We start from the raw sequence: 12095 nt of genomic DNA, 5'->3' as shown, positions 1-12095 counted from the left end.
ATATGTCTAACATGATATTGGTTGCTTGACATAGAGATTCAGGGACAATTTCATGTTCAGGAGATTCTTCTCATATTAGTTCTGTTATTTTTTCTATTGCTGGAAGATAGTGGGTCTCTTGGCAGCTTTCTTTGTATCTTGCCCTAAAGTAGTGAGCCTCAATTGTGCAAGTCCATGTCTCTTGCCCTAAGATAGTGTGTCTTCATCCTGCAATTCCATTAGGTGTATAATGCTCCTTGGCAGTGAGCCTAAAATATTGTAATCAATTTTATTTGTATTGTGAATATGATTCTCATAGAGGTTTTTCCATGTTGGGTTTTCCATGTAAATTTGGTGTTCATGTGTCAATGGTTGATGTTTTTAGTATTGTTGTTAAATATTGATTAATATCTATTAGATCGGTTTAGAAGTGTTTCGGACTGATTCACTCCCCCTCTCAGTATCATTGTAGGTTCAATAATTGGTATTAGAGAAAGGTTCCTCTTAGAAGAGCTTAATTGCTTGAGGTAGATTCAAAATGTAGTATGAACTTAATTTCAAAGCACCAAGGTTTGATGACACATTTTTTTCCTATTGGAAGGAGGATGGAATTTTACTTGCAAACTTTGTCAAGTGGAATCTAGGAAATTGTCAAATCTAGTTATATGCCTTCACCGAATGGACCTCAAACTTTGGATGAACTTAAGAATCATAAGAATAATGCAAAGGATAGAACTATAATTACTAGTTCCTTAAGTGATGCATTATTTAGCAAGGTTGGCGGATTAAAAGAAGCCAAAAAAATCTGGAAAAAGTTAAGTCAATCATGTGAAGGAGATCCTAAGACAAAGCGGGCTAAGTTAATGAATCTAAAACAAAAGATGGTCAATGATGGAGTTGAAAATTAAATATATCGGATAAATGAGATTGTGAATGCTATCAGAAGTGTTGCTGGAAAGATAGAAGAAGGTGATGTTGTGAGAAAGATCTTGCTAACTCTACCTAAACCCTACAAGCCTTAGAAGTGTGCTATTGAAGATTGTCATGATTTAGATAAATATACAATTAATCAACTCCTTGGGTCATTATCTGCCTATGAAATATCAGAGATGGAAGATATCAAAAGGGAAAGAAAAGAGGTTGCATTCAATGTTTCAAAGATAGTTGAAGGTGAACTGGAAGCAAGTGAAAATATGGATGAGATTGAAGCAAACTGTAAACACCTAAAAGTAATTATTTTTAATTACTTTTAATTCCTCACATAATTAATTAATTAATTATGTTAACTCAAATTCTCCTCAATATTAATTAAATATAATTAATATTGTCCCTATAGTAGGTGACTGATTTATTTAATAAATCAATCCCTTTCTTTATTCTTCTAAAAAATTAAATCCTCACAAATCTTCCTCTTGGCTAATTAATTTCAATTAATTGGTTAACCTACATGCTTCCTACAAACCATCTTCTTAATTCATTATTAACCTAATAAAGTCTTCTAGAAACTCCTTAAACTCACTTAACCTTATTCTTCTAATTTTTAATTCCCTCCACTCATTCTCTCTCCTAGTCAAATCCTCCTACAAATCCTAATCCCACCTAGCATTTCCTCTAATCCCCCTCCTAATGAGTTTCTAATGGCTAATCATCATGATTAGCCACAAAGTCAACTCCTTGTCCCTTCCATCCAACCACTAGCTTTTAATGCTCTTTTCCTAGGTGAATGTGAGATCTTCAAAATCTCACAATCCTCTAGGAATATCCTCTCCCAAGGAATTTTTAATTCCTTCTTATTCCTCCAATCCCCATGATTATCCCTTTTTGGAGAATTTTAAATTCCTCCTCCCCATTCTTCAAGGAATGTCACATCCCTTGCCCCTCTCAAGGCACATTGGAAAGTCTTCCCAATGCACTTTGCTCTTCTCAAGGTACCTTGGGAAGTCTTCCCAATGTACCTTGAGGAGTGTGGAGACAAGGAATGCCTTTAAGGCATGTCTCTTGGTCTCCACACCCTCTCTTGGGCCTTGTGGGAGCTCACAAGCAATCCTAGCCCTTCATCTTGAATCCATCTCAGTCATCCATTCTTCCTCTCCTCCTCTTATAAATTGAGGACTCCATCCCTTCAGTTTTCATCTCCAAGTTCAGTAATCTTATGCTGCCCTTTTGAGCCTAGGAAAATCATTTTAGCATCCTTATCATGTTCAGATCATATCTCATCCACACTTGATCATCTCATCCTTATCATCTTCCAAATCCATTCCATTTGTGCACAACATTGGAGAGCCATCCACATCAAGCAAGCAAGAGGAGCACATCAAGTGGAGCATCATCCAAGGGCGCCTTCACTTCATCAAGCTCCATCTGAAGGAGAAGGTAAAAGGATTGTGTGAAGTATATACATTTTCATTATTCATGTTTTCATGCATTTCAAATTATGTCTTTGATTTCATATGCTTCCATGTTTGATTTGCATGCTTATTAACTAATCCACCTCACAGGTATTTTTCCCCTCTTCATTCTGATACACCTCCCATGCTTTACGTTGGGGCATCCTTTTCTTCTTCTCTCTTCTACACATCGCCAAAATGTAGACACTTAAAAATAATTATCTTAATTATTTTTAATTCCTCACATAATTAATTTTGATTCTGATCATGTCTTATACAAGATGTATCCTTCCTGAAACCAGGCGATCTGATCATGTCTTATACAAGATGAATCCTTCCTGAAACCAGACGTTGTGATCTAATCATGTCTTATACAGGATGAATCCTTCCTGAAACCAGACATTGTGATCCGATCATGTCTTATGTAGGATGAATCCTTCCTGAAACCAAACGTTGTAATCCGATCATGTCTTATACAGGATGAATCATTCTTGAAACCAGATGTTGTGATCTGATCATGTCTTATATAGGATGAATCCTTCCTGAATCAGGCGTTGTGATCTGATCATGTCTTATACAGGATGAATCCTTCCTGAAACCAGACGTTGTGATTTGATCATGTCTTATATAGGATGAATCCTTCCTGAAACCAAACGTTGTGATCAATCATGTCTTATATAGGATGTATCCTTCATGAAACCAGACGCTCTGATCATGTCTTATACAGGATGTATCCTTCATGAAACCAGATGCTCTGATCATGTCTTATACAGGATGACTCATTCCTAAAATCGGATTGAATCTAGACCTTATCAATCGAATCAAACAAGATTATTCTTTGAATCAACGTGTCATTACACCTCGCTTCAAAGAGGAGCAAAATGTAGACACCTAAAAGTAATTATTTTTAATTACTTTTAATTCCTCACATAATTAATTAATTAATTATGTTAATTCAAATTCTCCTCAATATTAATTAAATATAATTAATATTGTCACTATAGTAGGTGACTGATTTATTTAATAAATCAATCCCTTTCTTTATTCTTCTAAAAAATTAAATCCTCACAAATCTTCCTCTTGGCTAATTAATTTCAATTAATTAGCTAACCTACATGCTTCCTACAAACCATCTTCTTAATTCATCATTAACCTAATAAAGTCTTCTAGAAACTCGCTTAACCTTATTCTTCTAATTTTTAATTCCCTCCACTCATTCTCTCTCCTAATCAAATCCTCCTACAAATCCTAATCCCACCTAAAATTTTCTCTCATCCCCCTCCTAATGAGTTGCTAATAGCTAATCATCATGATTAGCCACGAAGTCAACTCTTTGTCCCTTCCATCCAACCACTAGCTTTTAATGCTCTTTTCCTAGGTGAATGTGAGATCTTCAAAATCTCACAATCCTCTAGGAATCTCCTCTCTCAAGGAATTTTTAATTCCTTCTTATTCCTCCAATCCCCATGATTATCCCTTTTTGGAGAATTTTAACTTCCTCCTCCCCATTCTTCAAGGAATGTCACATCCCTTGCCCCTCTCAAGGCACATTGGGAAGTCTTCTCAATGCACTTTTCTCTTCTCAAGGTACCTTGGGAAGTCTTCCCAATGTACCTTGAGGAGTGTGGAGACAAGAAATGCCTTTAAGGCATGTCTCTTGGTCTCCACACCCTCTCTTGGGCCTTGTGGGAGCTCACAAGCAATCCTAGCCCTTCATCTTGAATCCATCTGAGCCCTCCATTCTTCCTCTCCTCCTCTTATAAATTGATGACTCCATCCCTTCATTTTTCATCTCCAAGTTCAGTAATCTTATGATGCCCTTTTGAGCCTAGGAAAATCATTTTAGCATCCTTATCATGTTCAAATCATATCTCATCCACACTTGATCATCTCATCCTTATCATCTTCCAAATCCATTTCATTTGTGCACAACATTGGAGAGCCATCCACATCAAGCAAGCAAGAGGAGCACATCAAGTGGAGCATCATCCAAGGGTGCCTTCACTTCATCAAGCTCCATCCGAAGGAGAAGGTAAAAGGATTGTGTGAGGTATATACATTTTCATTATTCATGTTTTCATGCATTTCAAATTATGTCTTTGATTTCATATGCTTCCATGTTTGATTTGCATGTGTATTAACTAATCCACCTCACAGGTCTTTTTCCCCTCTTCACAAACTTTGTGAGAAGATTAGAGAAAGGAACTAGAAAATACAAAGGTAATCTAAAATGCTTAAGTTGTAGAAGAATTGATCATTATGCTTCTAAATGTATGTATAAGGAAGACTACAAGAGATTTGATGATGATGATGAGAATAAAAGTAGACATAAAATATTTGACACAAAGAAAAGGACACATGATATAGATAAAGGAAAAAGGAGTCTGTGTTATATGCAGACACATTCATCTAAGGATGAAGATGGTGTCGACTCGAATGAATAATCTCTATTTCTAGCTATAGAAGAAAAGAAGAAGGAAATTTCTGGAAGACCAGAAGGAGTGGAGAACAACAAAAATTTAGTAAGTGAAAAGACTACATTGTATGCCAAACTAGAACTTAAAGCTTGGGCCATTGACTTTGGATGCTCAAATCATATGACCGGTGATAAAGAAAAGTTAATTAGTCTTGAGAAGTATTATGGAGGATAAATAAATTTTGTAGGAGAAGCTACGCTCATTTGTGCGATAGGAAGCATTACAATTGATGACAACCATAAAACTTATGATGTTTATTACACATAATTTATTGTGTTAGTCAGATGTGCAACAAATGTTATGAAGTCTTATTTAGTAAGTCCAAATGTGTAATTAGAAAAGGAAAATCTAGAATATTGGTTGCAAAAGGTGTTAGAACAAGTGGAAATGTCTACTATGTAAAGGATAAGAGTGAGAGCAAATGTTTGTTGGCACAAAGCTGTGAATGCTAGTTGTGGCATAAAAAGTTGGGACACGTCGATTTTGATAACATTGTGAAGATTACTATTACTAAAGTTGTGAGATATTTACCAAGAATTATCAAACCTATTGATGTTGTGTGCAGGGAACGTCAATTAGGAAAATAAACGAAGAGGAGATTTAAGAATAATGAATATTCTACTTCTAAAACCTTTAAAGTTGATTCACATAGATCTTTGCAGACCTACTAGGACAAAAGGACTCAATAAAGAAGGTACTTTATGTTGCTTATTGATGATTACTCTAGGATGACATGGGTTACATTCTTGAAAGAAAAATATGAAGCCTTTGAAAATTTTGAACTGTCCAAGTCAATGGTTGAAAATCAAGTAGATACCAAAATCAATTGTTTGAGATCTAATAGAGGAAGACAGTTTACTTCAAATTAATTTGATAGTTTTTGGTGAAAAAAAAAGGAATTAGAAGGCATTTTTTTGCCCCAATAACCCTTCAACATAATGGAGTTGTAGAAAGAAAGAATAGGATTGTTATTGAGATTGTTGGAACTATGTTAAAAGATGCTAACTTAGCTAATGTGTATTGGAAAGAAGTTGTGCATATTGTTGTCTATATTCTTAACACGATACAAATAAGAGTAAATCATATTAAGACATCTTATGAGCTTTCAAATGGTAGACCTCCTACCATGAAATATTTCAAGATCTTTGGAAGTAAGTGCTAAATCAGGATAGATGAAGATGTTCTAGGAAATTTTGATACTAGAGCGAATGAAGGGATGTTTCTATGATATGCTATAAACATCAAGGCCTACCAATGTTACAACAAGAGATTAAACAAGATAGTAGAAAGTAAAAATGTAAAAATATGTGAAGAATGAGGTTATGCTACCTCTGAACCTGAACTAGAGGCTGAATTTGAGATTATTTTGGTTGTTGCAGATGAGAAAATTGATCTAGAAGACAATAGTGAAAACAGACAAATGAAGGAGTAGAAGAAGAATATGAGCAAGTATTAAAAATCCAGCCAGATATGTGCAAAAGAACCATTTAGAAGGTTAGATTATTAAAGACAAGAACAAAGGTGTTTAGACAAGAATAAAAGTTGTGGAAGCTAATGAGCAAACAAATTACTATTTTTTTCACAGGTTGAACCAAAGTCTTATGAGGAAACAAGCAAAGAAGATAGTTGGATAAAGGAAATGGAAGAAAAGTTGAATCATATACAAAAAAATCAAACATGGGAACTGGTGTCCAAACTAGTGGACAAAAATATGATAGGAACTAAGTGGGTGTTCCAAAACAAGCCAAATGAACAAGGACAAGTCACAAGGAACGAGGCAAGGTTGGTATGTAAAGGTTATTCACAAGTTGAAGGAATTGGTTTTTAGAAAACTTTTGCTTCAGTAGCTAAGATGGAAGCTATAAGAATGTTTCTTTCTTTTTCTACTTATAAGAATTTTAAGGTGTATCAAATGGATGTAAAGTCAACCTTTCTAAATGGAGAACTTGAAGAAGAGGTATATGTTGAATAGTCGAACAGGTTCAAGTTGTCAGAAGATTCGTATAGATTTGCAGATTAAAGAACGCTTTATATGGACTCAAACAAGCACCTAGGGCTTCGTATGCTAGATTGGATAGATATCTATTACAACCAAATTTCAAAAAAGGTACTGTTGGTAGCAATCTTACTTTAAAGTTGAAGGTAACAAGCTACTAATTGTTATTGTTTATGTTGATATTATATTTGGAGGAAATGATGATGTATGTAAGGAGTTTGCAGAAGAGATGCAGAAGGAATTTGAAATGTCAATGATTGGTGAGCTATCATTCTTTCTTGGTTTGCAAGTTATATAGTTAGAAGATGGAATTTTCTTTTCTCAAGCCAAGTATGTCAAACAAATTCTAAAGAAGTTTGAAATGGAGAACTGTAAACAAGTTGCAACCCCCTTGGTGGCTGGTTGTAAATTAAGCAAAGATAATCTTCAAAAGTTGATCAAAAGAAGTACAGATCCATGATTATAGGATTTTTATATTTAACTGCCTCTAGACTAGATATCATGCAAGCTATTTGTTTAGTTACAAGATTTCAGGCCATTCTGAAGCAATCATATGATCAAGCAGTAAACATAATTTTTAGGTACTTGAAAGGAACCCTAGATTTTGGTCTTCGGTATAAGAAGAATGGAGATTTCATGTTAAAAGTGTACATAGATGTTGATTGGGCCAAAAGTATTGATAATAGGAAAAGCACAAGAGGAGAGGTGCATTTTTTTTGGGAGACCAAGTTGGTCTCCTGGTTAAGTAAGAAGCAAGATTCAGTATCTTTATGTACTGCAAAAGTAGAATATATTGCAGTAGCATCTTGTTGTACTCAAGTTATGTCGATGAAATGAACTCTTAAAGATATCATATTAGTGTTTAATGAAGCTACTCCCATCATGTGTGGTAATACTAGTGCCATAAATATTTCAAAGAATACAATAATACATTCAAGAACTAAACATATCTCAATAATACATTCAAGAACTAAACATATCTCAATCCAATATCATTTCTTAAGAGAGAAGGTTGGAAAAAAGGAAGTCAAATTGGAGTATATTTCTACAAAAGAACAAGTTGTAAACATTTTTACTAAAGCGTTGGCGAAGGATACCTTTAAGTATATCAAGATGAAACTAGGGGTCATTGGCCATCATTTCTCTAACTAGATGCATAAATTTGGTGCATCTTTCTAGGGGGAAATTCAAAGCTTATTCTTTGCCTTCTAGATTGATGTTGTTATCGCTCTTGGGGGGAGCATTAGAGTATGTGGTTTCTTTTTGGTTGTTGAAGAGTAGTGTCAGAAGGAATGATACAAAGATCAGTATGTCAAGTTGTGCCCTTTGTCTTTGATGTCAAAGGAGGAGAGAATATTTGATGTTAGGAGAGAACTTTTGGTATTACTGTGCTTATTTTTCAAATGTTGTCATCAATAACAAAGAGGGACGTTGAAAATATGAGTTTTGTTATCATTGATGTCAAACTTGTTGTTTTGGATGGTCTGGTCCAGATTTGATCTTGTATTGTTGCAGGTTTGTCTATCCGATGTTGTTGAGTTTGCGATATTGTTATTAAGTTTGATGCAGATTTCTCTATCTTGTATTGTTGTCGAATTTGTGTTGATGAAGTATCTGTAGAAAGTTACACTTGTGGCAAGTTCAATATGCATGAAAGAGTACTTAATGCCCCAATGGTAGAGTGCTTTGCATTCTTTTGGATGGTGAAGATTATGTTTTATGTTATATATATATATATATATATGTGTGTGTGTGTGTGTGTGTGTGTGTGTGTGTGTGTGTGTGTGTGTGTGTGTGTTGCATCATTTGATTTTTATGGTTTGTGGATTGTCAAAGTTTGTTGTTTTTGTATTCTAACACTAAGAACGTCTATCAAATTGGTTTGAAAAGTTCTCGGTGACCTCTGGATATATATGTGTGTGTGTGTGTGTGTGTGTGTGTGTGTGGATGTGTGTGGATGTTGCATCATTTGATTTTTATGGTTTGTGGATTGTCAAAGTTTGTTGTTTTTGTATTCTAACACTAAGAACGTCTATCAAATTGGTCTGAAAAGTTCTCGGTGACCTCTGGATATGTTGAATCTTGTGCTGCAATTTGGTGGACATGTTTACTTGTTTTGTGCAATATTTTAGTTTAATACTCCGATGGTGTATCTTTTTTGCAAGTGAGTTATGTTAGTTGTGCATGGTATGTTCATTTGTGTTATGTCTTTTAGCGGATTATCTTGATTGGATCATACTTTTTTGGTCTAAATATGCATAAGAGGTTGAGTTAGAATATTGGTATGGGTCTCACTGTGGTGTGTGGAGATCCACGTTAAGTAATTTGCATTGGAAGATGTTTTTGGCCGATTAGTTGCTAAGTTTTATTGCATATCTACATGTTACATTTTGATGTCAACTTTGGAGTATGTGTTAGTGTGTGCGACATATTGGATTCGACTTGAAAGGATGTATTGTGATGGATTCGGGTCTCTTATTTCTCCTATAGTGGACTGTTTTGAGTATTTTTGGTTTGGGTGGCCTAATTTGTGCAAATACTATTTACTCTATTTGTGGTCGAGCCTCAACTAGGTTTTTGATTATCTAACTTGTATTTAAAAAGTGCAAATGCAAGATTTGTGTATGGGATAGAGTGTGAATTGATGTGAAGTGAATGTGAATGATGTGCAAGCATATTTGATACTAAGGGTGTGCGAAAGACATTTTGTAAAGAGCTTTGAAGGTGATATATTTAGTGTGACAGTGTTCTAAAACAATGGTGGATGTCAGATATTGTTGCTAGTATATTAGTCGCTTGACATATAAATTCAGGGACAATTTCATGTTCAGGAGATTCTTCTAATATCAGTTTTTCTATTCTTTTTGTTGTCTGAAGACAGTGGGTCTTTTGGCATCTTTCTTTGTATCTTGCCCTGAAGCAGTGAGCCTCAGTTGTGCAAGTCCATGTATCTTGCCCCAAGGTAGTGCGCCTTAGTCTTGCAAGTCAATTAGGTGCATAATGCTCCTTGGCAATGAGCCTAAAACATTGTAATCAATTTTATTTATATTGTGAGTATGATTCTCACCATGGTTTTTCCCTATTGAGATTTCCATGTAAATCTTTTGTTCATGTGTTGATGGTTGATGTTTTCAATATTGTTAATATTGCTTAATATCTATTAGATTAGTTTAGAAGTGTTTCGAACTGATTCACCCCCTCCTCTCAATCTTGTCGTGGGTTCAACAAAAAAAACTATATCTATTCTAAACCTTAATTCTACATGGTTGGATCTATAGAAAACTTGTTTGATTCTCAAATCCCTTATAAATGGAAAGAGTTAGGGTTTAATGGTTGCAAGGTTACCGAAAATATGTGAAAAATATTTTAAGTTTTGATAAAGCCCAATTAGCCCAAGACATATTGTAACACTTGTAAAGATCCCTACAATAGTGAATTAGATGTTTTTGGCATACTCTTGCTAGACTTCTTCACCCGTCTATTAAGGTTTTCTCCAAGGCAAACTTAGTGTGTTTTTGTTCATGTGTATGAGTTATGTTTTTCATGTTTCCACAATGTTGTAAGTTGTTGAACATGTTAATGTTGTATTTTGTGTATCATTTAGAAGCTAGATGGTAATTTTATATGGTTGCAATAGTAAGCTGAAATTAGAATCCATTATTGGTGATCACTAGAGACATAGCTTCAACATTTTATGGATAAAAACATGTTATCTTCAGCCCAAGTTGTAACACAAAAGTGATTAAAATCTATTAATATTAAATAGATAAAATTAGGTTATTAAGCGACAATATAATAGTTTAAAAACTTAATGTATTACAAGTAGCAAATGAACACACTCAAACAAAATGAGATGGACAATGAATGCCTTCTACCTTGCTTATATACTTAGAATTCAATCATTAAATAGCTTACAATACAAGAAAGAGAAACTTACTAAAAAATATTAGGTTAGAGCTTTTTGAGAAAACTAAAGAGTCAGGACATGATAGAGATTTGTTTCATTCTTTGATAGATAAATAGATAAAGACAAACATAATAGAGATTTTTTTCATCTTTGAAAGAGAAATAGATAAAGCCACTTTTTTTATTAAAAAAAATTGAATTTTGTACTCCTACTTAGATCATAACTCTTAGCCCATTGCTCGAAATTCAAAATACACATATTTATTACAAAGTTTAGACCATGAACTAATCAAAATTTAAATATAATTTTAAGAGAGGTTCAATAATTACACCATCAAATTCCACTCAAAAAAAAAATTACAAAATCTAGACTTTACAAAAATCTTCATAATCTTGTCCAAAACTAATACTTGGTGAACTTTAGATGTTTAGATCAATAAATTCACCTTCCCCCTTTAGCTATAGGATTTCCTCTTAACGCGGCACCAAATTTTAGTTTCATCTTTCTCAATGGCGAAAAATTTCACTATCACCTTTTAAATTATCCCTTTGTTTTCACATAAGGTTCAAATTGTGAATATTGGAATACTTTTAGATTACTTTACACTGGTCTCAAAGACATTCCACTGTCCGATTCCCCTGAAATATTATTCTATTCCATTCGTCCTACACACGTAAGCCAATGAGTTTTATCATATTTTAATCAGAGTTTGAAGCACGTGTGCAACATTCGAGATTCTTTGGACTAACCCAAATCCCATTCGAAGTATTCTTCACATTCCCCTATAATTAGGTGGCGAAAGTACAGTGATGATGAGGTGATCTGTTGCTTCTTCAGCATCTTGATGGAAGCAAACACTGAGAAGGCCTTTATCAACTTCTTCCAATCAAATTTAGCAAGGGGGCCTGTTGAAAAGTTGCTAGCCTCATTAAGACTTTATTTTTAGTCATCTACTCATATTTTTCATTGTCTTATTGTAAAAATCCATAGATCACTTAGCTCCCAACGGTAAATAAGGCACCAATGAAAAAAATGCAATCTCAAAAACAGTCAACCTCCAATAAGTCTGCGTGTTTCAGTATTACATGGGAAAATCCTTCCTCCAAAAAGAGATAGTAGGCAGGGATCATCAAACAAATGCTCAAAACAAATTGTTCAATATGGACAAGAAATTCATGTGCTCAATATAGAGATGCCTTCTCTGTGTTTTGTTCTTAGCTTAGAAACTCTGGCTAACAGTTTTGCTAGAGCTAAAAGCATTGTTTGCACCTTCAAGTAGTCATTACATATCAACTTCTAAGGTGATTCATGCCAATTCAGTACAATGTTAACTCAAACCATGATGCAGA

The sequence above is a fragment of the Cryptomeria japonica genome, chromosome 9, assembly GCF_030272615.1.
Source record: "Cryptomeria japonica chromosome 9, Sugi_1.0, whole genome shotgun sequence".
In the NCBI taxonomy this organism is placed as follows: domain Eukaryota; kingdom Viridiplantae; phylum Streptophyta; class Pinopsida; order Cupressales; family Cupressaceae; genus Cryptomeria; species Cryptomeria japonica.
The sequence above is the reverse complement of the archived record's forward strand: the minus strand, read 5'-3'. Positions refer to the sequence as shown.